General features: G+C 36.3%; 1 protein-coding gene across 9 annotated transcripts in view; it reads left to right on the top strand.

The window, feature by feature from the left end:
- The window catches only part of KCNC2 (potassium voltage-gated channel subfamily C member 2), a 99,782-nt gene that overhangs the window by 32,415 nt on the left and 49,316 nt on the right, over window positions 1–18,051 (top strand). The window lies entirely within an intron of this gene.

Raw genomic sequence — 18,051 nt, 5'->3', positions numbered from 1 at the left:
TTCTGACAGAAAGCTCTTGATGACTTTGGCTTGGGTTCAAAGCTTGTGTGAATCCTGTGGGTTGCTGTGTTACCTCACCCCAGCACATGGCCCCAGTCTTCCATACATTATCTTTCCTGTGGAAGGCTTTGCATTATGGTAAAAAGATAAAAGGCTGCTGGGAGGGCTTTTCTCCTCCAAGTGGTGCTTAGGTTAAGAGTAACAGCCACAGTTTTATTCCATCTAAATGTGAAATTTGAGACCAATTTAGTGGAAAACAGTTCTGTTATTAAGACATTTAAACACATTCATTCACTAGATTTAACTAGTTTATGTTCTCTGCTAAAAGAAAAATATTTATTTCTGAAATCATTCTGCATCTCTAACAGCATTATGAATAAAATTTATATACTTGTTTTTCAGATAAGTAGAAATCATGGCTTGATATTTGGTTAAAGAGGAAATAGCAGAACTAGGTAGAAGTATTATGGTCTGCTTGTTTTAAGCCTGCAGATTTGTATAGGGGCATGAGCCTTCATATAAATAATTTTTGGTGCTCTAGTGGGACATACGTGCTTTGAGATTATTCTTCCCTGAAAAGAATAGATACATTCAGACTGTCCAAGAGCTAAGGCAACAGGACATTGCAGCTGTTGTACTGTAAGAAGTCTGCAGCTTTGTGAAGGATAATTACAGTTCTTTTGGGAAATAAAAATCCCCTCTCTTCAGAAGCTGCAGAATATATGATTAGATATCATGAAGCATTGCCTTGGATTATAACCAGTCTGATTGCTGAGCCTGAAAATCTGGTTCTTTAAATTGCCTGCTGTTTGATTATAACCCTGTGTCAGGATTTGGGATTACAGCAAATGATTCCAAAGAGCAGAGGTACCAGAAGTAAATTGTAAACAGCCCTTACACTTCAACATATTCCCTTGTGGCAGGTTAGGACTGTACATGCATGTCTGTAAATGCTGAGAGGAGAGTGAAAACTTTCTGTTTATGAGGAAGTCACCAAGAATGGGCATTCCTTGAATATCTGCTCATCTGGGGATAGTTGGGGATCTTTCATGAAGAGGACAGCCATGGGTGGCAGTGCTTAAAAGGGAGAAATGCTCAGATGCCAGGAGAAACTATATCTTTGTCTTCCTTTTTTTGGTTACTGTTTTTATACATTACAACTTTTTTTGGTGGACTCTAGTGGCAAAATCAGTGTTGATTTAGGCTAGCTTAGGCTTTGCTGAGACTAGAACTCATTCTGTCCAATGACAAAGAAAAAAATTATGATAAATTTATGGATGGACTTGGGTGATAACGTTGCTAGAAATTGAACCAACTAGTCTGTGTTCATGGGTGTCCAGCTTGATGATACATCCAAAGGAGATATGACCTGTATTGGCAGTGTTTATTTCTACCTTTGTGTATGAGTCATTGGCCACATGGAATTACTGGAATTGTCCCTGGGCCTTCTGTTGTATATCCTGTCTTCTCAGGGGTTTTCTCTTTATTCCCTTTTTTGCTTTTCTTTTTTTTTTTTCTTTTTTCTTTTTTATATTTTCCTTTTTTAATTCTTTTTTTCCCCTCTATTTTAATTTTCCTTTTTATGGGGGTTTTCATTTTTTCTTTTTCTTTTTCTTCTTCTTTTTCTTCTTCTTTTTTTCTCTTTTTTTTTTTTTTTTTTCTTTTTCCAGGGGTTTTGTTTTTTCTTCTTTTTTCTTTTTTCTTTTTTTCTTTTTCTTTTTTCTTTTATCTTTTTTTTAAGCATAAAAGAATGTCTGCAAGTAGATAGATAGGAAAAAACTGGTGGTATCTGTTGATGCTGTGAGAAGTACCAGTATGTCATTGATACCTGAACAGTTTTTCACATTCACATGCTCAGACATGTCAGCATTGTTGAAGGTAGGGGAGCATTCTGACCCAGGTTTGAAAGTCAAGAGCGGGTTGGTTGGTTGGTGTGTTATCATCTTAATTCCATTGTAGAATGGGGTCTGGGTCACTTTCTTTGATTTTTAGGTGTCTTCTAGGACAGAAGTGTGAGATTTTTTTGTTTGGAAAGGGTTTGTTTTCTTTTAAAATAGTATGGTAAAATGTTTGTTAGCAGCACAATGAGGTCACATCTTAAAAAAAATTAAAATAAAATAAATATCTGTTGTTTGCTTGCCTGCAACAGTAACACTTGCTTACTTGACCTGTGGGCTTAGGATTGATGGTGGTGGTGACATTTTCTGTTCCTGTGAATGGAGCTGGAGTGAGTCTGACATTTCTGCTTTCTGAGTATTTGATTTTTATTATCTCATTAATATTGTTAATGTCTTTTTTTGTGAGTGGAGGATCTAGTGCAGAACATTGCTTTGCGCAAGATTTTATTTTTGGAAAAATACAAATAGAAAAATACTTAATTCTTTTAATTTCTAAAACCTGCAACTTTCATGTGTAGGAAATGCCTAAAAAGGGGATTCAAAATACCTGTTCCACTAGTGTGGGGTATTTGTTTTTTTTTTTTTTTTTTTTTTTAATGATTTAATATTCAGTCCCTTTAAGCATTTGCTAATTTACATTGTGTTGACATAGTCCACAAATATTGTACCTTTTCGTTCAATATGTCTTTTATTCAAACGTATTAACAGATTCCCATGTTCAATGAGTTATTTTAAACTTTTCTTGCCATTACGTAGACTGCAGCTGTTAAAAGAGTTGACTAATAATTGCTCTTTTATGTACATCAGTGAGGGAATTGTTTACCTAAATGGTATTGATCACTTGTCCATGAGCTATGGGAGTGTTTATTATAGAAATTTTCTTTTACCAAGAGAAATAATACTTCAAATCCTTCTGAATGGAGCACTGGTCCAGGCTGTGTTTGGAAATAGAGCTGCTGCTTTCAGAAGGTTTGCAATATGCCACCATAGCAGCGTTGCTGTGTTTGGGGGGTGGAAGGCCGCACCACAGTAGCTCTTGGGCTGAAAAAGAAGTGTGCTGTGAGCTGATGTGAATTTGCAGGGGTTGTACTTGCAGATGTCTTGGGAAGGGTCTCGGGACTGGTCCTTCATTGGGGTCAGAGGTGGGGCCAGGTCTTCTTGGGGCCAGAGATCAATCTGGACACTGATAGGATAACCAGTTTATTTAATGTACTTATCATGGACTTCATGTATGGATAAATAATAGATAGTAATGGGAGAAGTGCAGATTTCTCCTGTATTCCTCATACAATTGAAATTCACATCAGAATTAGGATGGAGATATTTAATTCTGTAAGTTTTTCAAACTAAAGGTTTGCTAAAATTTTCTTCTCAACTTACATTTCCTCATGTGGTTTTTATTTTTTACTTTACAGCATTTATTCTTTTCTAAAGAAATGATTTCCTTAGTTGCATTTTGACCTAAAATTCTGATGCTTTTAGCAGTGTTTCTGCTTGAGTTGGGAAAACAGACGAAATTCACCAGCCTTCTTTGTCTGTTTTCCATGTGATATAATGCCTTTTGTGACAGGCATTGGCAAAGAACCGAGGTGCAGAAAAGTGTGAAAAACATGGAAATCCTAAAGCCATCATATGAAAAATTGAATATCCAAGTGTATGAAGCTTACACAGCACATCATCCTGCTACATATTTAACAGTTTTTCCTGAGTAGTAGGCAGCTAGCTTTGGAAAGTCCATGAATATTTAATTCTGTGAGATGAAAAGTAACTATGGAGCAAACATATAAGACTTTCTGTTGTTGTGGTTGTTTATTCCTTTTATTTGTGTGTGCTTTGTTTTCATATGGATGAATCAGCATTTAATTTCCCAAAATGCTTCTAAAATTATTCCCATCAACTTAGTAGTGTTTGCTGCAGACCGCCTCAGCTGGAGTTTACCTTAGTGAAGATGAGAGCTAAGATGCAGAGCTTGAATGCTTCTTTAGTCTTGGTGCAGTTTTTGGCAAATAAAAACAGAGGGAGTTCTGAAACTATAATGCTGAATTTCAATATTAAAATACAGGTTGAACCCTTTTTGCTGCTGCAAACTGTAATGTTCTGTAACCTTTTGAACTGAGGGGAGAAGCAGAAACTTGGGACGTTGGCAAATGGTTTTTTTGACAACAACTAGCTGGAGAGAAGTGAGCTGCCTTATATAAGCTGTTTGTCCTAGTTCTGCTGTTCAGGCTGTTTTAGTTTGGCTAGAATACAGATCGAAGAGAAACATGATTTACAGGTAGAAATAATATCTTTTGTGAGATCAGAAGGCACAGAGGGAAGAAATAGGAAAGGCTTTGGCTGTGTAAACCCTTGTCAGATGAGAAACAGTAAAAGCAGAGCTAGTAGGTTGATAACAATTGCTATGAATTTAATTATGTAGATCATCTAGACAAGTCAGAGAAAAGAATTCTTCCTACCTGTGGTGCAGAGTACTGCTGTGATGGATCATATTGTTTGATCTGGAGGAGGAAAGCCTTAGGCTGGTAAAATTTGCTGACGAACAGATTTTCCTTCAAGTCTATAGGTATGTTAGGGGGAATACATGATCATTTTTGTCTGGGAAATAACTTTGTCACTATGCTAGAATTTATTTTGCTGCTTGTTGACAGAGATCTATTTAAGTTATTGTAATGCAGTTTTAAAATACTCTTTTATGTCTTTTTTTTTCTTCCTAAGGACTATTGACTCTGTTGCACTCTGCCCTCATTTTTTTTAAAAAAAGTTTTCTTTCCTCCCTCTCCCTCCTTTCCTCCCTCCCTCCCCTACCAATAAATCTGCTTAGCTTACATCTCACTCTCATTTCTCTTTGTTAATCAGAGTTCTCTTTTCTGCGGCAACATATCAGGGAAGGTAACTGAACCTGCCAGTACAAGTTCCCCAGATGTCAAGTCATATGCATGGTATCTAGAATTGAATGATTGCTCAGAAATAATAAAGAAATTATCTCTATACACTGTTGTTGGAGGCAGAGAAAAGGAAACCCTTCAGCAGCTGCCAACATTTATTTAGTACAAATGCTGAAACCAGGCAATCAGTCTACAGCTGTCGTTCTGAGGTGGCCAGGAGATCTTCTGTAAGGGGCCATCAGCTTACTAACTGTCTTTTTAAAAAATGGAAGAGCTAGTAACTGGTATCAAATGCCCAAGTTGTCCCTTGGAGCAGAACACGTGCAGTAGGACAACCAAGAGCACCTGCACAGTTCATGGCTGCTGAAGGAGGCAGAAATAAGTGGAAGAGACATTTTATATCAGGTGAAGAGTTGCCATCAGTTGGTGTTTTCCTTCTGTAAATCCTAAAATGTGTGATAGTATTTTAAGTGTGTTATCCCTTAAAAGGAGTAAGCCAATGCAGAAAATACCTACAATATCCATAGCTCCTCATTTGAAACTCAGGATTTGAAACACGGGTTAGTGTATGCTTGAGAGCAGTTCAGGATAATTTGTGCCTGTGCCTTGTGTGTAATAAAATGTGTTTGTTCACACAGAGAGCAGTTGAAGACGAGAAGAGAAGGTTTTGTGACAGGGTATTGAAGAGGTTGTGTATTGTTGAACTGTATTTGGAACAGGAAGCTTACAGAACCTGCTGCCTTTCTTCCAGTTTGCATAATCTAAAGAAAGCTGAACAAATGGGCCTGCGCCTGCCTCCCTTGAAGGGACCTTTGCTTTGCAAATCTATTAGGAAAGATGAGTATTGCAATTAGAAAGACACAAAATGACTACTTTTTCCCATTTGCACTCTTGCTTTTTCTTGATTTTTTCCCTTCTGTGTGTGTGCCTAGCTTTCAAGCAAGGGTGGTCATGAGGATTAAGTATTTTGTCATGATATTGCGAGCTAGGCAGGAACTCCTTGAGTCCTTCTGCAGGTCCTGAAAGGCCTGATTGCTTTTCTTTTTGCACGTAAGCTTGAAACTTAGCAGCTCTTCAAAGCCTTTAGGCTTTTTCCTCAGCATATGTTTATACCAGCAGAGTATCACTAAGTATTACTTCATTATATTCATGCCCCCTAATCAACACTGTCTCTGGAGGTAAGACAGATGGAATTTGTTTGCTTATGAATTATGCAAAATTATAATTTATCGAGTTCCTGCATTTTAATGGACAGATGAGCCAATGTCTTTCATGGGTGAGCTGGGTACTACACGGTGTGTAGATGGACTACAATTGCTTCAATTTGCTAACTTTGCTTTCAACTACACCTATTCTTCATTGTGGCTTTCAGCTGGAAAATCTCCCATCTAGAATCAGACTTGGAATCAGGTTTGAAACAAAAAAAAACTCAAACCAAAAAAGAATGGCCATAAATTTAGGTCAAAAAATCTTTTTTCTCAGCTGAAAGAAAGCACTTTTTCGTGGAACTTGATAATAGAAACAACTGTTTGTTAAGAAAAAAAAGTATCATTAGAAAGCAGAATTTCATATTGTATGCTAATGGATGCTGAAAGAAGAAGATGAGAGAAATATGTATAGTGTATTGGCACTGCTTTAAATTTTGCAGATTGTATTGAGTCAGAACCCATTTTGGCTTGAAATGACAGTTTGTGGAAATTCCATTTTTTTAATGTTCTGAGAGACAAAATATGAAGCTCCAATGCTTTTTTTTTCGATTTAAAGGGAATGAATGGGAAAAGGTAGGAGGGAGCAGATGACAGGTGTGTTATTTGGCTGTTGCCTAACTTTATTTACTTTACATACAGACATGAAATGTGCATAATTTTTGTGGCTGGACAAAGTTTGATGCAAGATTCTTTTAAAAATCACCATCAGTTTTGGTTTTGAAAGACGCTGCACCAATCCAATTTCAAAGTATTGTAATACAGGAACTGTATTACAGAGTCTCTGGTAGTGTAGTAAAAGTCAATAATTAAGATGTCAGAATGACTCTGTTAAATTACTGTGAGTTTTCTTGTAAACATGAAGAGTTAACAGCCCTGTAAACTTAATGAAAAGAACCAGTACCTAAAGAGAAACAGGAAAAGTAGGTATTAGCAAATTAATGTTGAGTGGTTAGTTTTATAGTCCGTCTTCTTCATGGTGCAGAAGAGTCAGAAACTAAAAAGATGAGCTAAGGTAAACTTTTATACACACTAGTGACAGTTCATTGACCTTGGTGTGGCTGCAAAACTGTAGCACATGCCAAAATGTGTCTGTTAGGAGGGAGCCTGAATGAAAAACCATTTCCTCCACTGCTAAGGGCAAAGGCAGATGCCCTTTCCTGCTGGCATCAAAGACAATGTTAACAGTTACCTGTGTGTTACCACTAGGATAGAGGTTATTATGACTGAAGAATAATAGTTGCAAGGAAGAATAATTTATCTGTTTGTCATCCATGTCTTACAAAATGCTTTAGGAAGGTATTTAGAGCTAAGATAAAAAGCTTTTCTTTATAATGAAATGAAGATACTTACAGGTTTTTGTTGTTTTTTTTTTTTTTCCTGTGGGACTGATAAGCCATAGGAGAGGACAAGTAGTCTCAAAATAGTCAAGGATACCTTTTTCCTAGTTCTGCAGTGACTACTTTTTGGTGATTACTATTTCCTGTTGCTATTTTTATACCAGAGAGAGTGATTTTAGGTGTTGATTTTGGGGATTTGGAATATTTTCCCCCCTTCAAAAGGAGAGTATTTTTCTGCTGATACTGCAGGATGCATATATGATGAACACTGATGACAGCTGCTCACTCATATTTGTCATCATTATGTAAACTGCCATCTGCCAGAAATGGGCACTGTCCGAATAAAAAGCAGAGGAGCTCAGCTGAATATCAATCACTAGGCTGGGCTGAGCTTCAGCAGAGCTTGAAAGATCATCTGGTCATAGACACAGCTTCTTCTTCCTGTAACTGGTTTTCAGACAAAATTGGTACACCTTGTCTGGGTAATTTGCATGCCTTGCTTTTGGTGCTGTGCTCCCAAATGAACATTCAGCAGTGAAGAACAAAGCTGATGATCTAAATTGTTTCCAACATTGCCACTGACCGTGGTGGCCTTTATACCATGTTCACTGTGTTTTTTAGTGCTATATTTGGGAGAAATGTTGGATGACCTGGTTATTGCTTTTTCAACAGTACAGCTCTGAAACTCTGCAAATAAGTAATGAAAGCATCCTGTGGCCAGAATAGAAGAAAAAGTAATGACTGATCTGAAACAGGACAATAGAACTGTTCTTTACTTTGCAATATAGTGTAGCTTGGAAACCAGTTAATAAGAGATTATGCATGACAACATTCCAATTAAATATAATTTTAAAAGTCCCAATGACTTTTAAATGACAGTAACCAATTGTCGTAGAATCAGCATAACAACATGAGCCAGTGTGTGCCCAGGTAACCAAGAAGTCCAATGGTACTGGGGCTTGTGTTAGAAATAGTGTGGCCAGCAGGGTCATGGCAGTGATTTGCCCCTTGTACTTGGCACTATTGGAGCCGCACCTTGAGTGTGTCCAGTTTTGGGCTGCTCACTGTGAGAAAGACATTGAGTTGATGGATCAAGTCCAGAGAAGGGCAGCAGAGCTGGGGAAGTTTGATGAGGAACCACTGAGAAAGCTGGGGTTGTTTAGCCTGGAGAAAAGGATGTTCACGAGAGATCACACTCAGAGAGTTGCTCTCTGCAACTACCTGAAAGGAAGTTGTAGCCAGGTGGGAGTCAGTCTCTCCTCTAGGCAACCAATGATAGAACAAGAGGAAATGGCTTTAGTTGCGCCAGGGGAGATTTAGATTGGATGTTAGGAAAAATTTCTTTACCAGAAGGGTTGTTAAGCATTGGAAGCAGCTGCCTGAGGAAGTGGTTGAGTCACCATCCCTGGAGGCATTTAAAACAGGTGTAGATGTGGCATTCAGGGACATGGTTTAGTGGTGAACTCCAGTGTTAGGCTAATGGTTGGACTCAACGGTCTTAGAGATCTTTTCCAACCTAAATGTTTCTATGATTCTAACATCTGTGCTGTTTAAGTGCTTTTTTGCAACTTTGTCTCCTTATTTTTAAGTTGCAGCTACGTTACCAGTAATCCAAACCCAGCAGGATAATATTCCACATTGGCCATTATACAGTAATACTGCAGTGATCAACAGCTGAGACATTTCCTACAGCAAGAGGATTTTGTTTTGTTCACAAGCATTAGGTTGCTGTAATGTTCAAAATTTTCAGTCAAAATTACTGATTGACTGTGAGTCTTGATTAAAAAATAATATTGAAACTTCAATTTTTCTCACGTCCTGTGGGTAAGAGTCATCAGAGAGCACTGATGCCTGCCCCAGCAGTGGTGCAGCACAATGTTTGAACAAGGCAGGAGACAAGCAAGGGCTGAATTTTGTGTACTTGAGAGGTTTACTGCTCTGTGTTGACAGTGACACAATATGATAAATCCTTCTGTTCATAACAAGCCATTTAAAATGTGATTAGTGCATTTAGTCAAAACCTAAATATAAATAGAAAATAATCATGCATATAAAAATGTTTGTTGTGTGTAGATTTTTCCCAGGAGCAATAAATTAGCCAGTAAGAGGTTTTCTGCAGTTTTTTGATGTTTATTAGTTACTGTGCCACATTGTACTTTAGGAAAAAAACACCTCTATTCAATTTGATGGAGCAGTAGAAGGATTTTTATTTGAACAGTTTGTGATTACATGTCCCAGATGATGGGTGCAGGGAACAGTGAATTTAATTTTTAGTTTAACTTTGTTTCATCAAATGCTTAACGCATCAGAAATAAGAATGTTTTTTGTTACAGTTTACACTTGATCTCCCTCATCTGAGGGAGCAGATTTTGTGTTAATGATTTAAGTACAAAGACAAAAGTTCAGGGTCTGCAGAGTTGGCCCTCTGGAGCAGAGCTATGGACCACACAGTCAGGTAGCACCTGGTATCAACATCCAGTACGTCCAGTCTGCAGACTATAAACAGTTCTGTACACACACCAGCAAATAGCTACAGATTTCCCCCCAAGCCTAGACTCCTCCTTAACCTCCTCTCTGTTTCTAACAGTGACATAAAGTATTCCTTGTTCACACTTGCATTTTTATGTTTTGCTGCCAAACCTCTCTCCCAATTCTTCTTCATCCACCTTGAAAAATCTAGGCTTTCCTCTCCTCTTCTGGCTTTGCTAGGAGGCAGAAAGCTACAAGTCAGCTATGTTTTCTTTTTCTCTATATAATGCAAATCTCTTTTACTGCTTTCCAAACTCAGTAAGTCAGCTTCAGGCATCAAGACCACCTGTATTCTTCTGTTGGTGACTTGACTTTATTAGTGAATATATATCCACACCATCTTATTGGGTGTGATACATTTTTCAGTAGTCTGTGGCAGTCTATAGTGTAACGGCTAAGCTTTGAAGTCTCTTCAGTCATGTTAGCTTGGGGCTTACTTTCATGCTCAGCCTCAAATTCTGTATTGTCTTTGTTTATTCAGTTTGTTTCAAGGGATGTAGCCCTCTAATTGTGACATAATAAAAGAGCCAAACTTCTAATGGTTTTCCCTGGTTGGTACTGGTTGAAGGAGGACCTTCAGCCAAAACATAGACTTCATGATTCAGACTTAGATCTTCCTAAAATGAGCAGAGTATTTCAAAGCCTTTTTCGCTTTCTATTTGCAAGGGATTTAGGACAAAAAGGTGGATGAAACATCCGATACTGATGTGTGAACTATTCTGCTAATGTAGTTAGCTGTCCTTGAGTGCCAGATACAGTACGTTAATTTGAAGTGATTTTGCAACATTTATATTTAGGAAAAATGTATATTTCTAGTACTTTTAGAATATTTTAAATAAACCTGTTCTGTTTCAACAGTTACAGTGGAACAGCTTCTTCTTTTGTGTTGTGTTTTTTTGTTTTCTTTTTATTTTCCCTTTTAATTTTCACCTGAGAAATGATTCATAGGATTTGTTAAATCTTTCTGTAACATGAAACATTTGGTCTGATTCTAAGAAATTTTTAATTGTGCATTTGCTGTTGAGATAAAATAAGCAAGGGGAAAAATGGAAAATGGCTTTGTGCGGAAATGAACCTTCTTACAGCTTTGAGGAAATGACGCTGTAATTAAAGCTGAGACAGATATTTTATTCAAATCCCTTCTCTTCAGCTGTGCATAGCATGTTGAAAATAATGTTGTGATAATTTCTCATGTTGATGCTCCTTAATGGCCAGTTTGTGGAGAGAATTTGTACTTAATTCTGAGAGAGAAAATAGAGTACTTGTGTATATATTTTGACTTGGGTGAGCTTTTGTAGAAAGTAGCTTGGAAGCTGGCTTTTACTTCCTGTTTTTGTCCCAAACTGTATGTGTATTGTTTCCATGGATGTTCCAATAGAGTGTAATTCTGTCTTCTCTCAAGACCCATAAAATCAGAGTTTGGGTTATGACATCAGTATACATGGTATTTTCTAATGATGAATGATTGCTTTGCCAGAGCAAAAGTGGAAAGGGAGCAAACAAAGAAAAAAAGCACAAAATAGATACAGTTGACTAGTTCTTGTTTTGCACGTTACTGTACCATGTGGAAACTTTCCATTTGGGATTTTGGGGTAAAAAAAAAAAAAAAAAGAAAGGATATGGGTAGGTACTAGCATACTTGCTCTCATTTGCTCCCATCTCAGCCATATTTACTGTTGAGCTGAAAATGCCATGAGATCAGACCTTTTTTTTACCTGGAAAGAAGAGTTGCTCTCTTCTGTCTTTCTTTTACAATTCAGTTGCAGTAAGTCAATTAGATGTCAGTTCTCATTTTCACAGCTTTTCTATCCCTCTTTTAAAACCAGCAATATACATTTTTCCATTTAGGGACAAGAAATATAGGATAGACAGAGAAAATATTGAAGAATTGATGACTTATTCAGACATGTTCGATAATTAGCTCTTTCCCTTGTTCTGGTCTACAATGCTTCATTTTCTCTTTTCAGTATTTTCTTATTGCAGCCTTTTTTAATGCCTTCTTTTCATTTACCAACAAACAGTATAGTTTTTCAGAGCACAAAGAATCATTTCAGGTTCTTTGAACACAGTGAGAACCAAAACAACTCATAGCTGTAGCCTGCAGTTAAATTATCTGTTATTTTTTCATTGCAATTCCATTTTTTTAGTTGCTTGTATTTTTGTCAAAATCACTCCACACTGGTAAGTAGTAAACTAATTCACACTGCACAGAAGGCAAATCAAGCACATTAATTTCCCTGGCAAAGGAAAGCTGTGTTTTAAAAGGTTTATGCTTACATGAGCAACCCATGTTATATGCATGAAATATAAAAAATTTCATATATACATACAAAAATACACAGTAGTTGCAAAGATGGAAATATAAATATTTGAGGAATCTAGACTTTTTTTAAAAGATGTATGAGTTTTGTGATAGTAAGTAAGAGGTTTTTATTTTTAGGCAGCAAGAGTAACAAATGCTATTTTCAGTTTTCTTTGCTGGTGTAGGGTCAGGGTTTCCACCTATGAAAAGCATATAAGGTCTTAAAAGTGGTTTTTAAAAAACTGCTTAAGTGGATAAGTGATATAAGGTTGAAAACCTTTGATACCAGGTGTGCGGGCTAAACTAAAATCCTTTCAGGTAAGGGGAAGGATGACTTTCTGGCCTGTATCCCGAGTCCATATAGAAAGTTTGCCTATGAGTTTTTGACTGTGAAAATTCATGGTATATTGTCAGATAGAGAGGTAAAGTAGGGAAACAAACTTTTTTTTTTTCCTATTGCAAGCTTATCTTTTAAAAAAATATGTATGTTTTCTTAGCAACAGGAAAATGATAAAACAACTACCATGAAATACTACACAGCTTAAGATCTCGACTGCGAGGAATACTTACCTAAAAAAAAAACCTACTCCTGCTTCAGCTTTAGTTATCTTTTGTGGGAATATTTTCACAGGTGTTTTTTGAGGAGAGCCTCCCCAGTATAGGTGCTGAGCTGGAGGGGAAGACCTGACCAGCAACTGATCAGATCAGATTAGTAAAAGGGTAAGCTCCTGTCATCTTGATCTGTAAGATGGAATTTGTTGAGTTGTTCTAATAAAGTCTGTGCGTAACAGCAGATAACTTATTTTCAGTTGTCAGTTTTGGAGTTACACTGTGATTTGTAATTATTTGGAAATAATTATAAATAGTGCCACGTACCAGAAAGGTCTGTGATGCTTCAAAGGGATGCACAAGCCCTAGAGGGATGCTCTGAGTTCTGCTGTGTGTGATTGCAGAAGAAAGTCATGAAGCTTGCACACTTCAAAAGTCAGGGCATGCAAAAGTTCAAGCAGCCCAAGCAAATTCTCCTCCTCCCTTCTGCTTGCTCATTATAGTGCATATAATTGCTCAATCAGTTTCATTTCTTTGGAGCATCTCCTTTAGCAATTAAGAGATTTGATGATCTAAGTATGAATGGAGTTCTTAAATGATATTTCTTGGTATTGAGGTTTTTGTCCAAATAGAAATGCAGACTTTTTGCTTCATTAATGCTGCTTTGCCTTTACAATCAATTTTTTTTTGACCGTGATCTGGTCTATTAAAGACCTCTCCTGGGTATTAAAACAAGATGCTGTTTTCAAATGTCTATATGGTGCATAATTTACTGTTTTTTTGGTCTGTGGGTAGCATTATTATGTGCTCCTATAGCTGAAAGAAAAATTACACATGAACAATACCCTGTCTGCCAATATTTAATCTCCTCTATGACAAAGATTTTATTTCCGTACAGAAAAGAAACATATTTCTTTGAAAAACATAAGACTAATTTATAGAGTCTTAACTTCATGTGTCCAGAAAAATGACTCTAATGTGATGCAGACACATAAAGGCTTAAGCCTGGGAAAGTTTAAGCCCTCTCTGGAGTGTATAAAGGAAGGTGAAAATATACTGATCAGTGTTACAGATTTATAGTGTAAATAACAGTAAAAACAACAGCAAAAATTATAATGATGATGATGATGCTACTGCTACTGCTTTTGTGTTTTCAGTAAGACACCCAGCCTTCTTTAATAGACAGACCAGTCTTTGCCTTTAGTTTAAGTGGTGTCAGGCCACATGTAGAAGTGTTCTGGATCTAGTCTTGTCTCTAGCAAACTAAAATTAATCTGTTCTTAAATGTGACCTCAAAAAAACCCATGACTGCACTGCACTGTCTTTATCCCTATAAAATTAAGAAGATTCAATGTAATGGCTTCAAATAAGTGCTTTTTGACATTTTCATTTCTTGAAGAGCACTTTCCATAAAGATAAAGGCAATAAATGGGTTGCAAATATTGCTGTAAAGGATTTTTATGATAAGGCAAAATAGTCTAAATAAATTTATATTGACTGATTATACTTCAGACAGAAGTAGTAGGTGAAGTTTGACAGATTTGACATGTACTAATGACCTGTAGATCTAGCTGTTGATGACTTACTAGTTAGTAAAGACATACACTAATCTCAAATCTACAAGTACAAGCTATATTAAAATATTTGGATTTATGTTCATAAAATATTCTATTCCTCTGCACACTGAGACAATTTACTTCCAATCACTGAATTGTGAGGTTTTGATGAAGCTAGTGCACTTCAGGCTCATTTTTAAAAAATCAAATAGTTGTGTTAGTTTTTATTCCTGTCTACCTAAACAGAGAAATGCTAAGGCTAATGCTGAACTGGGATGTTGACAGTGAAAGGGAAGCAAGGCAGAACATTTAAAAAAGCTGGTATTTGTGCTCATGAAAGTTATTTTAGGAGGAAAAGGAAATGGTTTGTTAGCAAAACATAGAAATAAGAATCAGGAATGATCTTTATTTGTAACTCTAGCAGTTGATTTAATAAGTAATTTCATATTTCTGAATTTTTTTGTTTCCATGTCTTTAAAATGGCATGATAAAGGTGTACAGGAGAGCCTAGTTAATTCAAGGTGCAGAGGTTTTAGAGACCAGTGGATGTGTCAGATGAAAACAACTACAATTTCTTTCAACCTGAGAAATTTACCTTATTTAAATTGCCTTTATTACCATGCTACTTACTTTTTTATCTAGAGCATAAAGCTATTGAGTGGCTCATTTTTTAAAGTCATAACTTTTCTAAGTCATAACAAATAGTGGAAAAACTGGAAATTAATGTAATTTTCAATCACACAAGAAAGACCACTTCAAAAATCAATATTTAATTCATTCCAACACTGAAAGAATGTGGAATTCCTATCAGAAATGTGCAAAAGTTATAATTTTCAGGCATTATCTAAAAATAAAAACTATTTTACATTTCCAAAGAAAGTAAAACTTAGAAATGCTGATAGCTGGAACTCAAACAGCTTATTTGGAACCCCCTGAATTAACTTTCACAGATTTTTAATGGATGATCTGCCCTTCCTGGCTATCCTACCTGTTTGATTGTGGAAATGCTTTCAGAGTTCTCCAGAGATCATTTGTTTGGGTTAATAGGGAGCTGAAGTTCCTTGGAAGTACTTTGGTTAAGATGACTGAAAAAAAGTTTTTGGCTTTGAAATTTGTATCTGGTTTAAACATTAGAGAAGGTGGTGAAAAGTAAATATCCTTCAATACAATTGTATTCAATTAGTCATATTTTTCTACTGGAAAAAATGTTATATTTTGCAAAATAACTATCTCATTAGGATTGAGCAAAATATTGGTTTTTATTTATTCAGGATTAGAACATTTATTGTCCCACAGTAAAATATTAAAGAGCCAGTCTGTGCAAATGAAACAAACAGCTAAAAATAAGTGAGTAATGAATTAATTAGATGCATGTTACTTACTAAAGTGTCTCTAAGGATTTATTGCCTTAGTGAAAAGAAAATTAAATACCATGTGTATTTTTCTGGTGGAAAATCAGTCATCAGGAAGATACCGTCTGCCATGAGTAACCTTTCTGGGAACAAATACTGACAAGAAAAATCTGAAACCAAATTAGTTCTTCATCTGGGAAAAAATACTGAAAGTACCAGGACTAACATTCTTTGAATTAAATGATAAACTTTTATCAAGGTAGACAAGCACCATATGTTCGAAAATTTTATTCCTAACATATTATTGTAGTTAATAATTTTTTGTGCTAAGAAATATGGACACATAAAACAGGTGAAAGAAGAAAGTTATCTGAGATCCAGAAAGGAAACTCTTCTAATGTTTCTTTTCAAGTTTGCAAGATCTCAAGGGATTTGTTTGCAAGGTATTATATAAGAGAGAGGAATGCGCAGCCTTTCAAAGTGCAGGCTTTCTGAGCACAAAATCAGTGTAGACTTCAAAACCAAGTAGTAACCAAATTCATTACACCTTTTCCTCCTGTACTCAGGACTGGTGAGGCTGCATGTCAAGTCCTGTGTTCAGTTTTGGGCCCCGCAGTACCTCCATCATTGAGGTGCCAGAGCAAGTCCATGGAAGGGCGGCAGAGCTGGTGAAGGATCTGGAGAACAAGTCTGATGAGGAGCAACTGAGAAAGCTGGAGTTGTTTAGCCTGAAGGAGGATCAGGGGAGACCTTATAGCTCTCTGCAACTACTTGAAAGGAGGTTGTAGCCAACTCCAAGGTTGGAGTTGGTCTGTTCTCCAGGCAACCAATGATAGAAATGGCCTCAAGTTGTGCAGAGGAGGTTTTGATTGGGTATCAGGAAAAAGTTTTTTCAATTAATGGGTTGTCAAGCACTGGAACGGGAGGCCCAGTGAGGTGATTGAGTCACCATTCCTGGAGGCATTTAAAAGAGGTATAAATGTGGCACTTGAGGACATGGCTTGTTGGTGGACTTGGCTGTATTGGGTTAATGGTTTGACTCGATGATCTTAGAGGTCATTTCCAGCCTAAACAGTTCTATGATTCCATATTGTACCTTTATACCAAAAAGGATGCCTTCCTCATGCCTGGCTGTAACTTTGAATGAATTTTAAGTTTTACAGTCCGCATCTCTTACAATGTATAGAATAGGAACGACAGGAATTAATCAGTCCAGTGCACAGGCCCAGCCTCATGGTGGTAATCAAAATGAATGTGCCAATCTCTTTTTTTTTTTTTTTTTTTTTTTTTAATTTGAGGAAAGAAGCTCTGATTTTGATTATTAGATCTGTTGACACAGTAATATCAGTCCTTCACAAGGTATCCCTACACATCTGTAGTTTTGCATGTTTCCACATTGTGAATTCTTAAAGAAAAAAATGATCAAGTGCATTTGAGGCTTTTCCTTAGCTACTTGTTTTATTAATATCTTACCTGTTCTATGTGTTATTTCTTTTTGTATGGCAGCTTCAAAAGCTATTTCACAATCCTGCCCAGATAAAAGTGGTTCCTTCATAGATGCAAAAAGCTGTCTTATCAGAGCTAAGTTGCTCACTGCAACTAAATCAGAGTCAAGTAAAGAATCACAGTGTAGGTAATAGGCTAAAGATGGTGTTGTAAAGCTCTGTGACTTAATAAATTACAATATTTAATTGTCTCTTTTCCTTCTACTCTTAGAACTGTGGACATTTGTTTCATTTATGTAAAAATTAGTTGAAAGAAATTATTTACCTAATTCTTACTTGAATCTAACTGTGCAGAAGACAGAAATGTCTTAAAAATTGAGCCAAGAAAAAATTAAATTCCTCAAATTTAGGATTTTAAATTTTTTATTTCTGTCCTGTTTATTAGTGACTTTGAAAAAGAACCATAACAAGTGAGCTTCAAGTTGGCTTTTCAAAATGGGAATTTGAAATGCTGTAGTTCCTAAAAAAAAAAAGAAAAAGAAAAAAGGGATTGTTTGCACATAGAAATCTTTGTTTTCACATAAAGGCCTTTGTCTCACGAGAACAGTTTTTATTAGCTAGTCATGTGTGGTTTCTTACATGTGTGGGAAATAGTTATATGAATTTTCTTTTGAAAGCAATGACTTAAATGGAAAATCACACAAGTTAAAATGCTTTCTAGAGACCCTGTACATAAAAATGATAGTTATGAAGTGTAGGTTAAACCATACTGATTTTATATTGTGTTACACTAAACTTTAGAAGGCTATCCAGGCAGAAAGATTTAAAACACCATATGCGTCATCTAGTATGAATATGCATGGAAAATTAACTGAATAATAATCTAAACTCTTAGGCAGTTGCCTGTAGTTACATTTTTTGATGTATCTCTAGAGAAATTTAGAAGAAATCCATCAGAAGATTTCCAGCTTTCTCATAAAGTCTTTTTTC

The sequence above is a fragment of the Taeniopygia guttata genome, chromosome 1A, assembly GCF_048771995.1.
Source record: "Taeniopygia guttata chromosome 1A, bTaeGut7.mat, whole genome shotgun sequence".
NCBI lineage: Eukaryota > Metazoa > Chordata > Aves > Passeriformes > Estrildidae > Taeniopygia > Taeniopygia guttata.
Note: the sequence above shows the minus strand (reverse complement) of the source record. Positions and strands in the feature narration are given on the sequence as shown.